General features: G+C 38.1%; 1 long non-coding RNA gene across 1 annotated transcript; it reads left to right on the top strand.

The window, feature by feature from the left end:
• Nucleotides 1-2,372: 2,372 nt before the first annotated feature.
• LOC121387798 lies at nt 2,373-6,814 on the top strand. Its single transcript, XR_005959882.1, has 2 exons — nt 2,373-2,411; nt 5,911-6,814. It is a non-coding gene; the product is annotated as an uncharacterized LOC121387798 (long non-coding RNA).
• Nucleotides 6,815-8,050: the final 1,236 nt, after the last annotated feature.

The raw sequence follows: 8,050 nt of genomic DNA, 5'->3' as shown, positions 1-8,050 counted from the left end.
ATGAAGAACAGATACGTGTAATTCGAAGTTTTTGTTTAACAACACCACTAGAGCAAATCATTAAACATTTAGTAATTTTTAGTCTTCAGAGGAAACCTGCTAAAAAAATGTTTTAATGTTTTACCAGCAGCAAGGAATCCCACATATATATTCCTTCTGACAGACAGGACAGCGCATACCACAGCTTCTGATATATCTGACTTGGGGTATTGGTTAGAAAAAAAAGGTGTCTACCGAAACCTATGACCCAAGCACCACAGACGTGTACTCTGCTGACAGAGCCGCCTGCACCCCCCCCCCCCCACCCCCGGATTAAATTCAGATCTTACACTTGTGAAAAGCCAACGGCCTCTACAGACTCGCTCTCTGCTGCTGCTCCTGGTTTGCCACTGCAGAGCAGTGTGGCTACAACCTGTAAATCAAATAAAACTGAAGCATGCACGGTAGAGCCGTAACGATACAGTTAGTAAGTAGGTTGCGATACAGTAGGTCGCGATACATTACGTATTCCAATACTTGGCCTGCAGTGTAACATTTTTCTGTTCTTTTTATTTCCATCTTCATCGAATGAATCGATCGCATTGATATTGCCAGCTGATAACAAAATAGTTTCGTTTTTGTAAAGGTGGTGTATATATTATTTGGCACCTAAAATAAATGATTTTAATAATGAACACTACCACTTTCGTTGTTTTTATAAGCGGTGATATCCCCCATCGACCCACCCACTCCTCCCCAAAATTAAACATTTCTATATTTTATTAAGAATTGCTGAATAAACAAATGACAGTAAGTATAAATCATCAGTTTTGACCAATTAAAATTTAAATCTGCAACTGAGGATAAAATATCAGGCATGACTTGGTGGACACAAAAGACAGAATGACCGTTCTGATCACGTGACAAATTTGGCGCCATATAAGTGCCGAAACGATCAAAATAAAAATACAAAATAGCTCCAGAACTCTTTCTTTTTGATCGACCGTTCAAAATTGCGCCAAATTTCCTCAAACCAAAATGCGCACCTTTTCTCTTTGGCATTTTAACTGCTCCATTCAAAATTCCATAGCACCACCACCACCCACCCCCGCCTGCTACCGATCTTGATCGGACTGCTGGTGCTCCCTTGCACCTGCCAGTGCAGGCGGTCCCTCCTCTCCCCTCCACCACATTTTCTGTCCTGGACGGAGAAGCCGGCCGAGGCCGGCTCCTGTGCCCATGACAGGCGTGCGCTACAACAGCTTGCTCTGAATGTGCACGTTAAACCCTATGACATGACATGACATAAAATAAACATTTCATTGCTAAAATAAAATATAACTTTTATTGTGTGTATTAAACATACAAATGGATATTCATATGGGATACGATACAACAGAGGCTGTTAAAAATATTGTCAAATTACGTTACGGTCACTGTCGTAAGCTTCTTAAGTTTTTCGTTAGTTGCGCTTTCGTACACAACGCGGCGTGTCTCCTTTGATGTTCAGTGTGCAGACTGATCGATGTTTTTCAGTGTAAAAAAGAGAGTGCATTTTGAAATAGCGGAGCTGGGTGTTGTAAATTATAACAGGATGCCGAAAAATAAAGAGGGGCGCAGAACCCAACCCCCCCCCCCCCCCCCACAAAAACAAATGAGGCTGCCAAACGTGAAAAGGGGTGGCATAACACGAAAGCGAGGAGGCAAAATGCATTGAGAAGATCTATTATACAATAACACAGGGTACGCGCATCACTAGTTCCATCAAGTAGTACTAACTAAACACTCATGAACTCCAACCAGGATCCGAACACTCGTGTTAAATACTGGCAGATAATTTTCATACACGTTTATACATTTTGCCGTCGGCGAGGAGCTTTACCGACGGCAGTAATTTTTATCTGGCGGCACAAAAATGCCATCGGTGACGCCCCCAACCGACGGCAGTTGTAAAATTCTGATCTGACACTAGTATTGTGTAAATGGAATGTTAACAATGACTTCTTCACTCATGTTTTATTTAAAATAAACATCAAGGTAAACGGGCTATAACCATGATAAACGATATATACATATATATATATATATATATATATATATATATATATATATATATATATATATATACATACATATATATATATATATATATATATATATATACATATATATATATATATATATATATATATATATATATATATAGATATATATATATATATATATATTTGTTTTTGTTTTTTATTATTATTATTATTATTATGCACTGTTGAACCAACCTTAATTATAGTGATTATGGTAATTTGAAATTAGTCAACGTAGGAAGGGAGGCAACGTTGGATGATTGATGACGTGGCGAAATACGTGGCCAACACTTGTACGTGTCCGCCATTAAAAATTCAAGTCTGAATTGCCTTCTCTTCTTTTTATAGGTAATTGTGGTAATTTCACTTAATATCCAATTATATGATTATTAATCTACGTTTACGAAGTATTTAGGAACCCGAAATAATTAATAATCTGGTTATGTTAAGTTGATTGTAAGTGTATTTGTGTTGATTAGAAAAGAGTGAAGCGAGAAACCACCATTGTGGAATCCAAAAAGTTGGCGTTAATTTTTATGGATATTGAGAATGTTATAGATAAAATATAATGCACATTAGTCACAAAGGCTAACACTAGGAATAAGGCAGTGTTGTATTAGAGCAGTTTATCTGAAAAACAGATTGAATGTGGGTATTAGTGTAAAAATGGTAATTACCCATAATGCGTTAAACAAAATGGCAGCGGTCATATCGCACGTGTGAAAGTGCTATTACCCATAATGCTTTAAACAAAATGACAGCGCCCATTGTAAAGTACAGAACTTTTCATAGCATGGTATTCATAAATACCCAAAATAGTTCTATGATAGCCTTCTAACATTTGGAGTTACATTTGTTTGTTAAGTTGAATTTTCTCGTTCTGTTTGGTGTGGCGAAATAGTGTAGTAAAATGGACAAAAGAGTATAATGGGTTTGCATTCCATAAAATGAGTTATTATTATATATTAAAATGCCACCACAATATTTTAATCAGCCATTAGTAGTATTTAGATTTTATAATTACTGTTTTGTCCTGATGTTATATGTCACTGGTTAGAAGACTATTATAATATTTATATGTGGTCAAAATAGAATATAACATGAGTTTGCATATCAAATGTTGTGGTATGTACTGTCCTGACTGGAAGGATGAGTATAAAAGATTTGCTGCTGGTGGACAAATGTAGCAAGTTTTCTCTAACCATGTGTATTAGTTAAATGTTAGATGTACACTAGCAGATAATAAATAATTTGAGGTGTTCTAGTAATAATGTTAAACAAAACAAACACAAGTTAGGATAAAACAACCATGGTTTTAAAATAAACTTTATTTAGAAACAAAAGTCAATTTAGTCTGGTAGACTATATATACTATACAGATACACTGATACATGGTTATTTGGCATATATTGTATAATATATCATACCATGATAGTTTTATTAAATTGTTATAACAGTTGAAATTGTAACAATGTTATAAATTATTAGTAGTTATATAACTGTGACTAAATTGTCATTGTGTATTGCCCGCTATGTAAAGTGCCTAGTGTATAAAATGTATCAGTGTAACCTTTTGTGTACATAAAATATTGAACATGTTTCCTGTTTTGTTTTCTTTCAAGGTGACCCATGCATATTCAATAATCAAATTACAGAACTTTGTAAATACATACATGTACAAGATATTGTAATGCGAGCTGCATGAAATTGGAAGAGTTAAAGTTTGTTTTGTTTAACGACACCACTAGAGCACATTGGGCTTTTTTTTTTGTTCCAGCAGGTGCACCACGACTGGTATATCAAAGGCTGTAGTATGTACTATCCTGTTTGAGATGAAGCATATGAAAGATCCCTCGCTACTAACGGGGAAAAATGTAACACATTTCCTCTCTAAGACTATATGTAAATATTACCAAATGTTTGACATCCAACAGCCGATGATTAATAAATTAATGTGGTCTAGTGGTGTTGTTAAGCAAAACAAATGTTAACTTTAGCTCAGGGCCCGAAATGGCGGCCTACAAAAAGTGAAAAGTAGTTGATTTTGTAGACCTTGCAGGTGAAATAGAAATTAATTCGTAGTCATCAGAGGAAACCCACTACATCTTTTCCTAATGTAGCAAGGGATCTTTTATATGCACTTTCCCACTGACAGGATAGCACATACCATGGCCTTTGTTCTTCGGGAAACCAGTGCTGGCAAAGTATGTGCGAAAAAAGATTTTCATATATGCAATGCTATTTTGTTGCAATAAACACCAAGTTATGTTTTTTGCTTTAAAGACATTCTATTCCAGCACCCACCCACCCTCCACCATTTAAAAAAAAAAATCTTCTTCCACTTTTGTTACCTATATATGTCATTTTGTCCGCATACTGAATATATATATTGATATGACATTTCAGTAAGAAAATATCAGCGAAATACCCATTGCGTTATTTATGCCTCTAAGTATACATACATACATGCATGCATGCATACATACATACATACATACATACATACATACATGCATACATGCATGCATGCATGCATGCATGCATGCATACGTATATACATACATGCCCACAAAAGACTGTCGGCTTCAAATGTCGGAAATTGGCTTACGTGCTTAAATCAAATAAATGTTCAAGCACAATATATATAACACTATACATAATACAGCATATATATATTGCCAGGGTTTCTGCCAGAAATAAATTTTTGGGTATGGCGCTATGGAATTGAATATTTACAATGTGTGTGCTGCATGCACCCGCTGTCCCCGGAAAGAAAATGGGTTAGGTTTAGGTTAGGGTTAAGAAAATCATACATTAATGATAAATAGTCATTAATGTCGTCAAAAGGTTAACTAAAAAAAAAAAAAATTAATCTGCAAAAAAAATAGCATGTTCCACTCGCTTCATTCAGTACTTTTAATGAACTAACTAAACACACAGAAACGGTCCTTTCCTGTCCTGGACGGAGGAGCCGGCGAAAGTCGACACATGCGCCCATGACAGGCGTGTGCTACAAAAGCTTGTTCTGAATGTGCACGTTAAAACCTATGACCTGACCTGACCTGATATGACACACAAACTCCAACAAGGACTCGAATGCACGTGCAAATTAAAACATATTGGCGTAGCCAGGATTTTGTATTGGGGGTCACCCACTTTGAGGTGGAGGAGAGGGACCAACCACGCTGAGTCGTGTTATGGGGCGACAGGAAAATATAAATGGTGGCGGGGAAAAACAGAGGTGTGATTGAGGGACATAGGTCCCTAAGGCCCATGATTCCCTATTCTGGGTACGCCAGTGGTAAAACAGCATTCGTGTATGCAGAGGGCGGGATTTAGCTCAGTCGGTTGAGTGCTCGCTTGAGGTGCTTGCGTCGCAGGATCGAATCACCTCGGTGGATCCAGTCAGCTGATTGTTTTTCTCTCGTTCCAAACAGTGTACCACAACTGGACAGAGGCCGTGGTATGTGCTTTCCTATCTGTGGAGAAAGTGCATATAAAAGATCCCTTGCTGCATTAGAAAAAAATGTAGCGGGTTTCCTCTGATGACTACAAGTCAGAATTACCAATTGTTTGACGTGTCGTTAAACAAAACAATTTTTTTTTTCGTGTATGCAGATTTTGGCGTTTAGGAGGTGGTATCACTTTCGCTCCCCAAGGAGTAGTTTTTAGCTCCACTTAGCATGTGAATTTATATGGTATCTGTCAGTATGGTAATATTTTAAATGGCTCCCCATATTGTAATTAGGGGAACAATTAACCATATTCCTCTCCACTTTTTCCACGTCGAGGTCTGTGCAAGTACAGTACATATGAATAACCCATTGCTGTTGTTTTATTCTTTCAGGACATTGATAATTTCAGGCGGTTTGGGCACCTTCGCTTTGGCTCGGGACAGACTGTACCAAAACAGAGTGGAAATCATGAAAAGAATCAAAGCTGCCATCGATGCCGATGTTAAAAAATCGCAGAATCGCAATAGCAGAACAGCGACAACAATCATGATGTATGATGGAATTTGGTGTCCACTGTCAAAACATGACGTTGAACAATGGAAAGACGTGGACAATGTGTGTGAAACTGTGTTGTTTTTAAATGGGGAAAAAAAAAAAAAAAAAAAAAAAAAAAAAAAAGGCAGAGAAAATAAAATGATTTTATTGGACCTTTACGTACCACACATAACATTTATAATTAGTACGTGTGGTGTTTGATACTTTTATTAGCATAGACGTGTGAGGGAGGGGGGACCCCTCCCGTCTTAAACACATCCGCCAAGATATTCGGAGAATGTGCCTAATTAAGACAGACGTGCTTGAATCTTCATTGGGTGTATGCACGTGTCAAATGATTGATTAATAGGGATGGGTTAGTATAGTATAGTAAAGAAATTGCGCCGAATTTCCTTCATCAAAATGCTCACCCACTTCCCTTTTTGGCTTAATCCTACGGGACATTCCAAATTACATAACACCATACCACCCTCCGCCTGTTGCCGGCTACGGTTGGACTGCTGGTGCTCCCTTGCACCTGCCAGTGCAGGCGGTCCCTCCTCCTCCCACCCCCACCCTTTCCTATCTTGGACGGAGGAGTCGGTCGAGGCCGGCACTTGTGCTCAGGACAGGCGTGCGCTACAACTAGCTCTGAATGTGCACGTTAAACATTTTGGTCTTTGTCAGAAAGAAATTGTTGGGTATGGCGCTATGGAACTGAATGCAACCACAATCAACGTGGGGGGGGGGGGGGGGGGGGGGGCTCCAGAAAGAAAATGGGTTGGAGTTGGGGATAAGAAAATCGTACAGTAATGATAAGTAATTAATTTTGTCAAAATCTGCAAAGAAATTTGGGTATGGCGCCATATCCGTGTTACCCTCTGGTAGAAACTCTGATATTATGGTCTTCTGCTGCTAGCTAAAATGGGCAGTTTTTCATATTTTTAGGCGAGTGGCCCTGGGATCTACTGTCACTATCCCCGTCAAAGTTCGGTGCTGTCAGATCACCTGTGTAGCTGTTTTGGGACAACATGTAACTTAATGAATCACTTGCTTTTCATATAATATAATAATATGTATGTTCCTAGCCCTGTTTTGTTTGGGGGTTTTCTTCTTCTTCTTCTTACCAAAGATAACTCTTGGTAACAGCAAGACTAATAAAGTTAATATGCCAAGCTCAGGCGCGGATCCATGGGAAGGATGTTGAGGGGTTGCTGAGGATCGCACCCCCTAGTTTTCAAGTTTCGCGAAAAATTCGGTGTTTATCAAATTAGTGCAGCAGATTAAAAACATAAAAAATAGCGCTTAGTGGGGATGTAATATGGTAAATTTTGTGTTTCTACATACCCCCTGGATGCTGTATGTTCCCTTTTTAAACACTGCATTCCTTCCTATAAAAATTTTGCACTCTCGTCTGAAAGTTGATCATTTGTAGTCGTAGGGGAAAATGACTACAACATATTAACAAACTCGAGACTTACAATTCCTAAATTAGTCAATCGGTGGGGGTGCTTGTAATTGCTCTATTGGTGACATTTAACGTCAGAAACATTTTATTTTAGTGATTAATAATATCAAGAATATTTGTAATTTTTCTGTGTGACAGTCATGTTGAATAAAAGTAAGAATACATATTTGATCAACTTGTTTGAGTGTTTTTTTTATTGCATTAAATTATATAATGGATCAGAGGAAAGAAATGAAACTACATAGTTAATTTGTTTTTAAGTAATAATTATAATAGGTGCAGGGGAAGGGGGCGTGTTTACTCCCTGCTCGAGCAAGCGGTTTCTTTTTCAAATATATTTTCCGGGATAGCCCCTATAAACTTAGCTCCACAATCTAAAATTCCCAAACACACTCAGTGACACAAACACACTCTCTCTCACACACACACACACACACACACGCACACGCACACACACACACACGGATGCATGCACGCACATGCACACACACCATGACTAGGGTATCCATGATTACTCGGGACGAGTCCAG

Source organism: Gigantopelta aegis, chromosome 13 (assembly GCF_016097555.1).
Source record: "Gigantopelta aegis isolate Gae_Host chromosome 13, Gae_host_genome, whole genome shotgun sequence".
Lineage (NCBI taxonomy): Eukaryota > Metazoa > Mollusca > Gastropoda > Neomphalida > Peltospiridae > Gigantopelta > Gigantopelta aegis.
This window is presented reverse-complemented; position numbering and strand designations above follow the sequence as displayed.